The following is a 14,501-nucleotide window of genomic DNA, read 5'->3' on the forward strand; positions in this document are numbered from 1 at the left end:
CCGCCTTGACATTGCTCGACTTGGAAGCTTGACTGGACTTGGAAGCTTGACTGGACTTGGAACTTGGCTTGACTGGACTTGGAAGCTTGACTGGACGCTGAAGCTTGACTGGACGCTGAAGCTTGACTGGGCGCTGAAGCTTGACGGGACTTGGAAGCTTGACGGGACTTGGAAGCTTGACTGGGCGCTGAAGCTTGACTGGGCGCTGAAGCTTGACTGGGCGCTGAAGCTTGACTGGAGACGGAAGCTGCATTATGACAGGACCTGACAACTAGGCTTGACTCACGAGGATCTGCAGAGGCCTGGCTTGCTTCAGGAATAACAGCTGTAACGTGACTTGGCTCAGGGACGACAGCTGTGACGTGACTTAACTCATGAGGAACAGCTGTGACTTGGCTTGACTCGTGGAGAACAAGAGCTTTGGTTTGACTTGACTCTGTTGTTTGACCGGACTTGGAAGCTTGACTTGACCCTGGGGTAGCAGCCGCGACGTGAAGGAGCGCCATTTTAGCTGCCCGTACAGCCATCAGGGGTGAATCCAGCACATGTGCCATCATGATAGGCCGCGATCTTGGGATGTCAGGCGGGGCGTGACTTGACTCAGGAACCACGGCTGTGACTTTGCTTGACTCGGGAACCGCTTCAGGAAGGCCGGCCCTGATGGGTGCAGACTCAGGAGCAGAAAACACAACGTGAACAGGCTGTGGCTTGACTGAGATGGCCTGAGCAGGCTGTGGCTTGGCTGACATGGCGTTAGCTGGCACTGGCTTGGCAGCCATCTTGTGCAGTGGCTCTGGCGTGGCAGCCATCTTGTGCAGTAGCTCTGGCGTGGCAGCCATCTTGTGCAGTGGCTCTGATGTGGCAGCCATCTTGTGCAGTGGCTCTGACGTGGCAGCCATCTTGTGCTGTGGCTCTGGCGTGGCGGCCATCTTGTGCAGTGGCTCTGGCGTGGCGGCCATCTTGACAGTGCTTGGCTCGGGAATGATGGCTGTAACTTGACTTGACACAGGAACCACAGTAGTAGCTTGACTTGACATAACAACTTGACTTGACTCGGGGAAAACAGCTGCAGCTTGACTTAACTTGGAGACTTGACTTGACTCAGGAAACACAGCTGCAACTTGACTCGACTTGGAAACTTGACTTGACTCGGGAAACACAGCTGCAACTTGACTTGACTCAGGAAAGGCAGCTGTGAAATGACGGAGCTCCGTTATCGCCGCCATCTGGTGAGCGCGCACTGGCGCCGCCGCCATCTTGCGAACGGGCATCGCAGTCGCCGCCATTTTGCGCACGGGCTCCGTTGTCGCCGCCAGGGTATGAACGCGCTCCGGCGCGGCCGCCATCTTGTGAACGGGCGCCGGCGCTGGCGCGATATCGCGTTGCTTCTCCGCAACATCCACAGTAAGTGAAGAACCGCTAATATGTAGTGCAATGTTTAGATATTGGCTTATAGTCCAATGGGGCTGATGTGTTGGCATTAAGGAGACGAACGGTTCAGAGAGCCCTCCACGGAAAAAGATCATTAAACACAGATCACTCATAGAAGTCTGGTGTGTTAATGTATGAAAGTCCATAACGTACTCCTCAACCGATCGCTCACCTTGCTTGAGGAGCATGATCTGTATCGCAGGGTCCTGAGCCGCTGGATCCTTGTTGACGGATTGTTCTGTCACAGGATGAACGAGACGAGAGGCGAGCGGATCCATATGCAAGCTTTTTATTGGGCGAGACAAAGACATGGTCGTACAGGCAAGGTCGAGACGGGAGCAAACAGGAATAACACAGGCAGTAGGAAAGAATAGTCCAGGAAACGAGAGCGATAATCCACAAGGCAGGCGGCTAGACAGACGTAAACGAAAATGCAGGCGAGAAGTCAAAAACCACGGGAACTAGGAACTTGGAAACAGGAAAACGCTAGCAAACAACAATACAACAATCCGTGGTTAGCACGGCGAAATACAGGGGCTTTTATAGCGCCGCTGATTGGTCGTGGGTCAAGTGTAATGGCTGATGGGAAATGTAGTCCGGGGTGTGGTGCAACAGTCTGTGTGTGAAAGGGCGAGAGTGACATCTGGTGGTGAGCGGACAGCGGGACACCGACCAGATTCGTGACAGTATCTTTCAGCATCTAGCTTTCAGATGTCAGGCCTTAATTTATCACTTTTTAATTCATGACTAATCATGGCAGATTCACTTAATCTCCGTTTACTGTCATTGAGGTCATATTATTTATTTAATAGATATGCTGGATGTCTCCAGAGAGATACATTCGGAACAAACAACTTCTAAAAAAAGCACATGAAATTAAATAAACACTGCATAAAATGAACAGCAAGGTTTTTATAGCCTTAAGAACCACAATGTAGTTTGAGTGGGTTGTGATCTATAAAATACAAATGTAATCTTCTGACCCCAAAAAAATTGTTTGGTTAAAATCATTCGTTTATTCATTTGTTTGCTTGTTTGTTCATTCATTCGTTTCCTGTGGCTAATAGTGCTACAGAAATAACCAGATGTTCCTCTGTTGCTATGGTTACTTTGCTGAGATAGCTTGCTCTGAAGGCCACTTGTAAGCTTTGAAAGTGGAAGTTGGGAAAAACTAAAAACCTTAATCATAACCTCTAAAAAATCTGTATACTGTTATATGTAAATGTAATCATTTATTATAAAATATATACACATATAAATAAAAGTCATTAAGGGCACAAAATAAAGTTTGTGTAGAAATCATGAATAAGTTATTAATAGTTAATTGAACCTGTGGACTCTTCATCAATGTGTAACAGTGATTCATGTCAGTCTGTCTGAATTATAAATGTAAGTGCATTAGAGGCACACTGCAATTTGGAGTCAGTGGAGCTCAAATAAAGATGTGGAATACAATGGAAAAACTAAAATAAAGAAAGAATGATGTTAATTTTACAAGCACCCTTTTAATTAATTAAATTAGTTGTAATATACACAGGTAATATACACATTAAAAAAAAAAAAAAACATTTCAGTTTACTGTTTGGGATTTTGCAGAAGCGTGACAGGGCGCTGAGTTTTTTTTTTTTCTCGTCACCGTGAGCTGAAGAATGTTCAACTGTCATTTTTTAATCAGCCGTCCAATCACAGTGGAGGAGGGGTGGGACAAATTCTACACCAACCAACCGCCACATCCTACATCGGGGTGTCAAACTCAGTTCCTGGAGGGCCGCAGCCCTGCAGAGTTTTGTTCCAACCTTGCTTCAACACACATACTATGCAGCCTGAAGGACTTGATTAGTTTGGATCAGGTGTGTTTAATTAGAGTTCCTTTTAAACTCTGCAGTTTGACATCCCTGTCCTACATGTACAATAGTAACAGACGACCAGGAACACAACAACAGAACAAAATTGTTTAAAACAAATGGCCAGAGAAAGTACTTTATTTTGTAACAACATTTTTATATTCATAAATAATCTGATCAGATACTATTAACACTGATTATATGTGTCATAGCCAAAGCGGCTTAACTGAACAATACACTGCGCCTCAGAACTGCTCTCAAATATGGAAGCCTGTGTCTGCAACTGAATAAAAAATAAAAAAGGTAACTGCAACTTTTTATATCTTTATATCTCATATCTGAGTTTATATCTCACAATTCTGACTTTTTTTCTCATAATTCCGAGTTTACAACTTGTAATTCTGACTTTTTTCTCAGAATTGTGAGATATAAACTCGCAAATGACCCTCGAAAACCAGCTTGATTGACAGGCGATCTTACCAATCATAATGCCGAATTCACCATTCTGTCGAGAAACAAATCTGACTGGAGAGTAGATTAACTTTGGTGGACTTAAACTTGAAAATTTGTGTGTATTGATGTCTTTCCACAAAAAGACAAATGGTTCACATGTCCATTGATCTAATAAGGCAATACAGTGATCTGTGATCTGAACATTTTAAAGCTGAGACCTTGTTTCATACCAGAAGTAACCTGCTCTCTCTTGTCTGATGATGTGCTGTCAGGTTCCATGATGTATTTTTCACTGCGTGAAAAAATGATAAGTAGTGTGAGAGCGGCTGTCGGACATAGCAACAGTAATTAAGGAGAGTGGGTTTTTGCGAAGGGTCAGTTACAAGCTGTAATTGTGAGATATAAATTGGCAAGTTATAAAGTCAGAACCATGTGATATATACTTGCAACTGCGAGTTAAGTCAGAATTGTGAGATATAAACTCACTACAGTCTTTAGTGAGTACTGGGCAGAGAGAGGGAAACGGAATTGGCAAGGGACCTCAAGATGCAAGCTGTGCTATATGTCGGCGCATTAACAACAAGGCTATTGGTGCTGACACAATAACCCTTTTTAAAAATGTATTGAGTTGCAGAAACGGCTTCCAAACTCAAGCACTTACAATTGGGCTGCCTAAAAATGCCTTAAATAAATTAAGAGATCAAATATAACTTTAAAACAGAGAATCAAGAGTATCAGTTATTCTACCACTGGGATGTGCATTGATTTTTTTAAAACCAGTATTAAATACATGTCCACAGCATCATGTATCATGTGGCAACCAGAATGACCAGCAGCAAGGTTTCTTTATGTCACTGCAGAAGCAGGAACAATGAACCAGCCGTGGCCATTTAATTAGGCTGTCAGATCTGTTCAAAGTCAATTTAGTGTCCATATGTGAATCTCAGCTCGAACAAAAAGATCCATGAATCTAATATAGGCTGGTTTCTGGATCTAAGTGGATCTGTTCAGGTCTTTACAGAATATAAACAATAGCACCTGTTCAGGAGTACCACCACCTTCAGATTACTTTCACTTAAATCATGCAGCTCGATGCATGATCAATAATTGCCCTGACATTTTTTAAATGCAATAGAGCAATATGTCACAAGGTTGAACTCAAAGCACAGAGATCAAAAGTTAATCTAAAAATCATTTACTGGTTATGCCACCAATAATTCTATTAGATATAGGATGATGCATGATGCAATACAGAGAAGAAAAAAGCAATACACATCTCTTCAGATGTCAGCTGTTTTCAAAAGAAAGCTGTTGTATAGACCCTTAGAAGTGAACTGAATCCAAATGAGTCAGTATATAGATGTCTAGACTCATCATATGCAACTGAAAGTCCAGAGCATTACAAGAAAAGACTCACTGGAAAAATGGCTGAGGTCCACCAGGGTCTGAACGCAAGCCATCTTCCCAATCTAACTTGCATTAAATCCTGGCAGGTTATCAAAATTACTCTAATCGAGGCGGAACTCGGTCATTTGCATCTAAGAGCCACGAATCAACTGCATACCGATTTAGCAGGCAGACTGGGTTTTGGCATTGGTTTTGTTTCATTATACCCTGTATTATATAAATACTGTCACAATAATTATCACTTAAGATGTTTAAAAAGACCATATGGTTTGTTAATTGCTGATTATTCAGACCAGTTGGTAGTTGTCACACACGTATCTGCATTTTACAAAATCCAGCAGTGATTATGCTTCCTCTCCAGCTCTAGAGACAGATTGAGCTGATGTTACCAGGAGCTCAGGGCTCTGCATAAATAAATTAGTGCTTGAGGAAACCTTCAGGATCCACCGTTGATGGCCTTCACTGCAACAGAAGCGATCACAGAATAATTTATATAAATGTTATAGTAGCAGGATGAGCCACAAATTCACCAGATGGTTGAAGTAATGTTGAACTCGAGTGCGACAAGTGTTATTTAGCAAACTAATAGGATAAACAGTCATATTTCTAACATTACGCAAGGGTCCAGTACTACGCCGTCAGTATGAATATTCAAAGTGCCATATTAAACATCACTTTTACAAAACATCATAACTGCATAAGAGATGGAACCCACTGTGTCTGAAAAGGCTGATGTGTAATGGGCAGAAAATATAGCGCTGGCCATAATTGAATCGAACATAATCACAATGAAACAAACAGTAGTCCAATATGATTGCAGCGAGCTGCTCGTGCTGCTATCGAGCTGTTTAGATCCAGTCTGCTGACTTCATAAATAATTCATTAGGACATTCAGCACAAATTAATCTACTGAGATTTAAATAGAAAGACATAAGCTCGATTTAAAACACAGTCCCTCAGTAGAAGATTATGTACTCTTATTTAGCCCACTCACTTGGAGAAATCATCTTGAAATAACTTTATGACAGTTTGATTATCTGTGTTTATTCTTTTGCTAAAACAGTCTATTGCAGTGTTTATATAACTAACATATGACATTTTATTTGTGTATATTGTAGATTTTTTTGGGAAGTGTTGTGAAACAATTAGAAAAAAAGAGTGAAAAAGTGCTGTTGTTTAACGCCTTCACTCTTACCATATTTGGTTGACAAAAACTTCTGTGACAGAATACTCTGGCTCTGCTAACACACATCGTCATCTGTTTATTTTCAGCAGAGCAGTTTATTAATAGCGTGATATCTAGACACCATAAGTATTTATTGTTAGCTGTATCTCATTCAGATTCTGTTATAGGCCTGTCAAAGCCCTGATGTCTAAGTAAGATTAGTATTCACAGCCTGGTTTATTAAGAGATATAAGACTAGTGAGCTTGTCAGAAGAACTGTTCTCAAGAGAAAGTCTTCATCTTTGCAGAGTGTCAAAATTAATTTAATCTCATCTTTCATCAGATGCAGTCAATACTGCTTCCTTATTATTTTTTTATTACTAGGAAAATGTTTTTCTCTCACCCCACATTTTCTCACACAGTCGAAAACATAGATGTGTATATATGTATGTCTGTATATATGCAGTGCCTTTCAAAAGTATTCATACACCTTTTTTTAAGTTGCAGCCATAGGTTAAACTGCTTTAAACATTTGCAAAATTTGCAAATTTATTAAAAATAAAACACTGAAATAAGTACATTGCATAAGTAGTCTAAGTGGTACTTAGTTAAGCACCTTTACAGCCTCAAGTCTTTTTGGTATGATGCGACAAGCTTTGCAAATCTGCAATTATCTGCCATTCTTCTTCTCACCTCTTCACCTATCAAGCTCTGTCAGCTTGGATGGAGGATGGCAGACATTTTCAGGTTTCTCCAGAAATGTTTGATTGGGTTTAAGCCCAGGCTGTGGCTGGGCCACTCAAGGACATTCACAGAGTTGTCTATAAGCCACTCTTGCTGTGAGCTTAGAGTCACTGTCCTGTTGGAAGGTGAACCTTCTGCCCAATCTGAGGTTCTGAATGCTCCGGACTAAGACTATCTCTATATTTTGCTTTGTTGAGCTTTTCTTCTACTCTGACGAGAACCTCAGTCCCTGCCACTGAAAAACAGCCCCACAGCATGAGGCTACTACCACCACACTTTACTGTTAGGATGATACTGTACAGGTGATGATCAGTGCCTGCTTTTTTCCATACACGTTGCTTGGAATTGAGGTTCATCAGACCAGAGAATCTTGTTTCTCACAATCTGAGAATTCTTTAGGTGCTTTGTTGCAAATTCTAAGCGTGTTTTCATGTGACTTCACTGAGGAAAGGATTGAGTTTGGACACAATGCCATAAAGACCAGATTGGTGGAGTGTTGCAGTGATGTTCGTCCTTCTGTAAGTTTCTCCCTTCTGCATATATGATCATGGAACTCAAAAAGAGTGACCATCAGCTTCTTGGTCACCAGTCTAACCAAGACCCTTCTACATCAATTGCTCAGACTAGGAGGCCAGCTCTAGGAGGAGTCCTAGTTGCTCCAAACTTCTTCCATTATAGGTAATAGAGGCTACATGCTTCTGTGAACCTTCAATACAGCAGAGTTTTTTTCTGAACTCTTCCAGATCTGTGCCTTGACGCAATTCTGTCTCTCAGCTCCACAGGCAGTTTTTTTTACCTTTTTTACCTCCTTTTATTGAGAGGTGTGTGCCTTTCCAAATCATACTCATTCAAATGAATTTGCCACTGTTTAATTCCACTCAAAATCTAGTAAAATCTACAAGCAATATGAGTGCTCCCGAGCTAAATTTTAAGTGTCCCAGAAAAGGGTATGAATACTTATGCAATGCACTTTCAGTTTTTTAATTCTAATAAATTTGCAAAGTTGTTACAAACCTTTTTTTTTTTTTGCTTTGTCCTTATGGTGTATGGAGTGTAAACTGTTATTTAAAGCAGTAACAACGTAACAAAACATGAAAAACATGAAAGGGTATGAACACTTTCGCAAGGCCCTGTACGTGTATGTTGGTTTGGATCAGATAAAGACAAACCTTTTTAAAGCATATTGTACATTTTTTTAATACTGCTCCTTTGTGGGTTACATTTAAAAAAAAGAGAGCCTGTGTAAGCTTCAGGTTGCTTACAGTGACTGTTTGAGGATCCTGCTGAAAAAGCTGTTGTAGAAATGTATTGGTCGGTTGGATGATTTACAGAATGCTATTATTGCTGGCAAAATCTTACTGTGATGCGATACCAGTCACTTATAAGAAAATATTGATATAATTTTTGTATTGTCTATTTTAAGGATTTGCTAATGGACCTTGAGTCTGGAAATAAAGCTGAATGAATGAATTTTTGTCTCCTTTGTGATAATGTTTTCATGTGTGGGTTCATTAGTCTAACTTACAGAATGTAAGACCATATATAAACTGTGTATCATCTAAAGGTTTTACACTCAATCACTGTTTAGCTCCCATCGGTTTTGTGGTGCATTTAGACTTGTTGTCCAATAATTAACATTTGACGGATGAGCTTGCATCGATGTTTTGGATGCGGCAATTGTTTACATTTACTTTAGTCATTGTCATTGTGGTTACACGTGATGTTTGCAGCTATCGCAAGTGTAGGAAAGCAGATTCATATCAATTATTCATGCATGGAGTAGCAACTCGAATGCTGTACACAAGCTGTTTTATGAATTGGACAATACGAGAATTACATTTGTCCAAACACTTTGCAAATGTAGCATAATAATACACTAATGCTTGAGTCTCTGGAGCATTAATTGAATGGATTTTCTGGATAACATTACTAGGCCATCATCCTAAAGGCTGACTGCCAATCTCAATGTCAGTTTTTAGATGTGATAAAGGTCACAGAGAAATGCCATTAGCTGTTAGCCGATTCTACTTTAATGTGTCCTTTCTGGAAAGATACAGTAGAATTAGGCCTATATCAACTACACACATCTCAAAAAGCATTATAAGTAAAAACCTTGATAAAAGCTATAAAAATTAAAAGGAATTACTCATCCATAATTAAAATGTATTCGCTATGATCATCTACACATGCTGATGTAATATCAAACTCTTCAGTGACTTTCACTGAAGGTGAATATCATACAGCTGCCTTTTTTATTATATTGAAAAGATGGCAGAGTGATACTCTCAAGCTTTAAAAGTAAATAAAAGCACCATAAAAGTTACATAAAACTACATCTTCTATAGCCATATGATAAGTTGGTATGAAAAACAGATGAAAATCAAATGTCAGGTTTGACATCAAGGACAATGACGAATCTGACATAATGCATCATATTGGCATTTCAAATAAATCAGTTTTCATTTGTGGTATACATGATAGTTTTATTTATTCTGGACCACCACAGTGAAAGATACTTCCATAAGCAAATCCAGCAGCACTGTATAAAAGACGTTTTACATTAGAATGGCACTTGAATACACTATTATTGAAATACGGTATTTCACAGGCAGTCAAGATCTCCTTCTTAGCAATAGTTAACTGCACATTCTACTGAATTACCATATGGCCTCAAGACTGAGCTACTGAGTTATGAATAGTTCATACAGTTTCTGCAAAGCTAACAATCTTTTTATGTATTTCATCAAGTCCTTTTATTTCTCACTCTGCAGTGGAAAGTTGAATGAATGATCATCATTAATATTTATGTCTTCACTTAAAGAGGAACATTATGTATGTAATGTCCTCTAGGACAATGTATTATCTCATTTTTCCTATATCAATCAGCACTGTAATTTCTAGTATAGAAAGAAATTAGAAAAATCATATGCGTATGCTCACACAGTGTTGCTATGATGCATGGCTCCTTCTCTTGTATTGGATAAAGGGCTGAATTTAATGAAACTGCTTATGTAAACATGGATCTGTTAATGCTCATGGAAGTGACTTCAATATACGGATGTCTTTTAGAATCTAAGTTTTAAGTACCATCATGTAGCAATCCATAATGACAAAGTATCCTAGAACTGCAAAAAAACATAATTGTAATTCTATACATAACTGAGGAATGTTAAAGTGTTTCATAACTGCAAGGAACATAACTTCATAGAGAGATCTTTTACCTTTGGCTCTCATTGGCTCTTTGAGGTGAGGCTGTATCTAATCAGCTCCAGGAATAATTACACAGTGAAACCAATTACTACAAATTGGTATTTGTGTAAATCATGTCTCTAGAAAGTTTTTTTTTTTTTTTTTCATTTGCACATCACAGCACCCAGCTCTTCAAAGGTTGAGATTGTTTCCGTGGCAAATTAGTTCCTCAGCATGTATTCCAAAAAACTGTGCTTTAAAAGCTGGAACATCTGGGAATTTCACAGTAGAATTCTGCACAGATGCAGCGGAATTCAAATCCTTTCAAAACTATGTTAGAATTCATGCGAATCCACTTTCTTTGTTGTGTAAAAACGTTTTCTATTATCTCTCAGTGCACTCTGTGGCATCATTATTTCTCTCAGCTTTGGTCTTTTGAGGAAAACAGAGTATCAAAGAAATTGATTTAATGTCAGGAAGCATAGAGATCTTGATCCCTGGAATAAGTGCTGGTCAGTTTCATCCTGACGCTGTGGGAAATCATGTAGTTGATTAATGGGAATGTAAACGGTCAGATGGTCTCTCCATATTTGCTTCACAATTTCATTCAGGAGTCATTATGATGTGCTCAAAACAATTAAGCCAAAGGTAAAGTCCTCATAAAATCAAAATTGAAGTTTGTTGGCTTTTAGTATGAATATGTTACCCGTAAGGTTATCTATAAGCTAGTGTGCTCCAAAAAAAACAAAATTTGCAACTTACAGTCTCTAAATTCCAAATTTCAAATTTTGTATTTTTTCTTAAAGGAGTCATCGGATGCAAAGTTCACTTTTTCATGTTGTTTGAACATTAATGTGTGTTGGCAGTGTATGTACAAATCTACCCTATAATGATAAAAATCCATGCAGTGGTTTTTAGTTAATCTGTAAAAATAATATCTATCATGTCAGGTTTGACGTCAAGGACAATGACAAATCTGACATAATGCATCATATTGGCATTTCAAGTAAATCAGTTTTCATTTGTGGTATACATGATCGTTTTATTTATTCTGGACCACCACAGTGAAAGATACTTCCATAAGCAAATCCAGCAGCACTGTATAAAAGACGTTTTACATTAGAATAGCACACCAAAGTTCATCTGCTCTCGTTTCTGGTTTGTTTGTTTGGACACGGTGGCAGATTCTGTGTTATGATTGGTCAGATCGACTGTCAATCAAACTTTATGCAAAGGCTGGATTACAGATGGAAGAGTGTTTAATATACGTTTTCAGCTAAATTGCTCACAATTGCATTTGTGAACACTAGTAGTAGTGTACACTAGTGCAGAAATCATACAGCATTATTATGAAAGGCGAATAAAGGACAAAGTGCTTACTCTGTGTGCAGAGCAACATTTATTCCATAGTTTATGTTGCCTATATTAAGAGTTATAAATCTGTATAGGCCTATTTTATCCCCACTTGTACACTAAGATAAGAGACCCATATTATAGTGTTTTGTAAACACCTCACATTTTCACTGGCTGTTTTGACCTCTGCAGAGGTGAAATATAGGCTGAACAACCACAGCAGAGAGCTAAGCACTCCTGCGGCTGTGGTTGTAGAGTATAGTACATTAAATCTGTTTTATAAGGGCTTTAAATAACTGGCTGCGTTGGCCAGAATACTGCTCTAAAAGCATATTCAGAATTGATTAGGTTGTAGCGCTTTGCATAATTATAAAGTGGTCTGTATTGTAAAATAAATATCAGATTGCACATAAAACTGACAATGTGAGAATTCATCAAACTGAGCAGTATAAAAGCAGTATAAGATCTTAATGTTAAGTAATTTATAGGACTTCAGGTATGTTCCAATTCATTTTGAAGGGTGTATCTGTAAACCCGTCTAACATGGATCTGGGAGTCATTTCTCATCAGTTTTCTTTTGCATTGATCCATGCAAACGGGCACACCCCACCGTAATCAATTCTACATTTGTTTACTAAGCATCTGGATTGGCTCACCATATTCTCTTGCTACCACTAAATCAATTTTAAACAAATACAAATGCCAGAGAAAACTAGACTGTTTTACTTTTTCAAGATTCATCTACAGTTTTTCAAACATATACAAACAGATGATTGATTTTCACTGAGGGCAGCGTAAATGCGGTTTGTTCATTCATCATGTGCCGTCATGTTTCTTCCATCACAATTAAGCCAGTGTAATGAAATTTATTCAGTACATACTCAATAAACATTTGTCTGGAAAATAAAGTCTTGGAGGACTAATTATGGTTTTTGGTTTGTTTATTTTTTATTTTTATTTTTTTAGAAAGAGGGGAAGAAAAGTCTACATAAAAGAGGAAGATCTTTTATGTTAAGCTACTTAAGTGCATTTTCGCCTGACCTGTGGCGATGCTGTCTAAATGAGTGAAGATCCTATAACTCAGACTGGACAGCCTTTTGCTCAGGCAAATTCGCAGCATGTTGCTGAGTCAAAGTCTGTGGATAAAAGCTGCCATGATTTGGTGCTGCATGCAGCTTTTTGATTTATGACCGTGCACTGAAAGTGCTGCTTATGGGTTTCCCCTGGATACTGAGAAAGCTATTAACTTGTTTTAGAACTATCTCCAGTAATTGTACCACTGAATCTTGTACATATACAAAGGGAGTCAGAAATTGTGCCCTCAGTTCCACATGTATTATACACAAGCAAATTATACTGTGCACTCTTACTCGCAGGGGTCATATCATGAAAAATTGGATTTCCCTTAACTGATATTTTTAAAAGTGTTTAATAGTTGATGTAATGTGAAAACATACTGTAACACAGTACACACAGGGAACACACTGGGATAATACCGACAACATACACCAAAATAACACTCTCTCTCTGTCAAAAGTTTGGAATAATAAAGAATTTTTAATGTTTTTAAAGTCTTCTAAGCTCACCAAAACTGAATTTATTTGATATATATTATATTGATATAATATTTGTTATTTCATATACATTTTTTACTTGACCAAAATTTAATTAATGAATCCTGAAAAAAGGTATCATCATTTCTAGAAAAATATTAAGCACCACGACTGTTTTAAAAAGTTATTTTATTTTATTTTTTTTATTTTTTTTGAACAAACAAATTCAGCCTTGGTGAGCATAAAAGACTTCTTTAAAAAAAAAAATAATAATAAAAATTGATTATTCAAAATTTTTGACTGCCACTGTATATACAGTTGCAATCAAAGTTATTCAATGCCCTTGACCTGCTGCAGAGAACAAAATTTTGCGAAAACATTTCAACAGACATCAGTACACTATTGGAGAAACTTTATTAATACACATTTGAGTAATTCTGAGAATGTAAGTTGATGAATAATGAAAAAAAAAAAAACACATTGGCTCTAAACGATCATGTTCAAAATTATTCAAACCCAAAAATCAAATTTGGTGGAGAATCTTTTATTCTTTATAACCACCAATAAACGCTCCTTGGAAGTGCTTAGAAGCTACTGTTTGGATGTATACTTTGGGATCATTGTCCTGCAGGAAAGTCCACTGATCATTAGCTTCAGTCTTTGCACCAAAGGCATCACAATTCTTGCCAAAATGGCCTGAGACTTCAAAGAATCCATGATATCCTTCATGCACTCATGTTTTACATCTGCTGCTACGGTAAAACAACCCCATTACAGGACTGGCCCACCTCCGTGTTTGATCATGGAGATGGTGTTCTTCTGCTTATAAGCTTTGCCTTTTTGCACAAGATATACTCCTGATCCATAAGCCCAAAAAGTTCCAGTTTGGTCATATTACTCCATAAAACGTTCCTCCAGAACTCCACAGGTCTATCCAAATGAATTTTAGCATCTTCAAGTCGGCTTTTTTGTTCTTCTTGGTCAAGAGTGGTGTCTTGACTAATGCTTGTCTTGTGTTCATCTTATACTCTGCATTAAAATGTTTGTCCTCCTTTCGTCGGGTCATCTTGCAAGACTTTGGCTGTACATTGTAGGTTTTTCTCAGTTGCTCTGATCAAACATATTATGATATTGTGCTTTTTTAGTTCAACACCTTCAAAGGTTTTCTGTTACAACACACTTTAACCTAGGTAATAAGGCTGCCAGCTGTGTCTCTACAAACTTTTAATGTCTTAGAAATCTTCATGTAGCCTTAGACTTTCTAATACAGTAAAACAATTTCTTCTCTATAGCTTTTGTGAGAGCTCTATTGAGTTTACCATATTTACTACTCACCTTAAGCACATGCATGGGCTAAATGCA

This window comes from Labeo rohita, chromosome 6 (genome assembly GCF_022985175.1).
Source record: "Labeo rohita strain BAU-BD-2019 chromosome 6, IGBB_LRoh.1.0, whole genome shotgun sequence".
Lineage (NCBI taxonomy): Eukaryota > Metazoa > Chordata > Actinopteri > Cypriniformes > Cyprinidae > Labeo > Labeo rohita.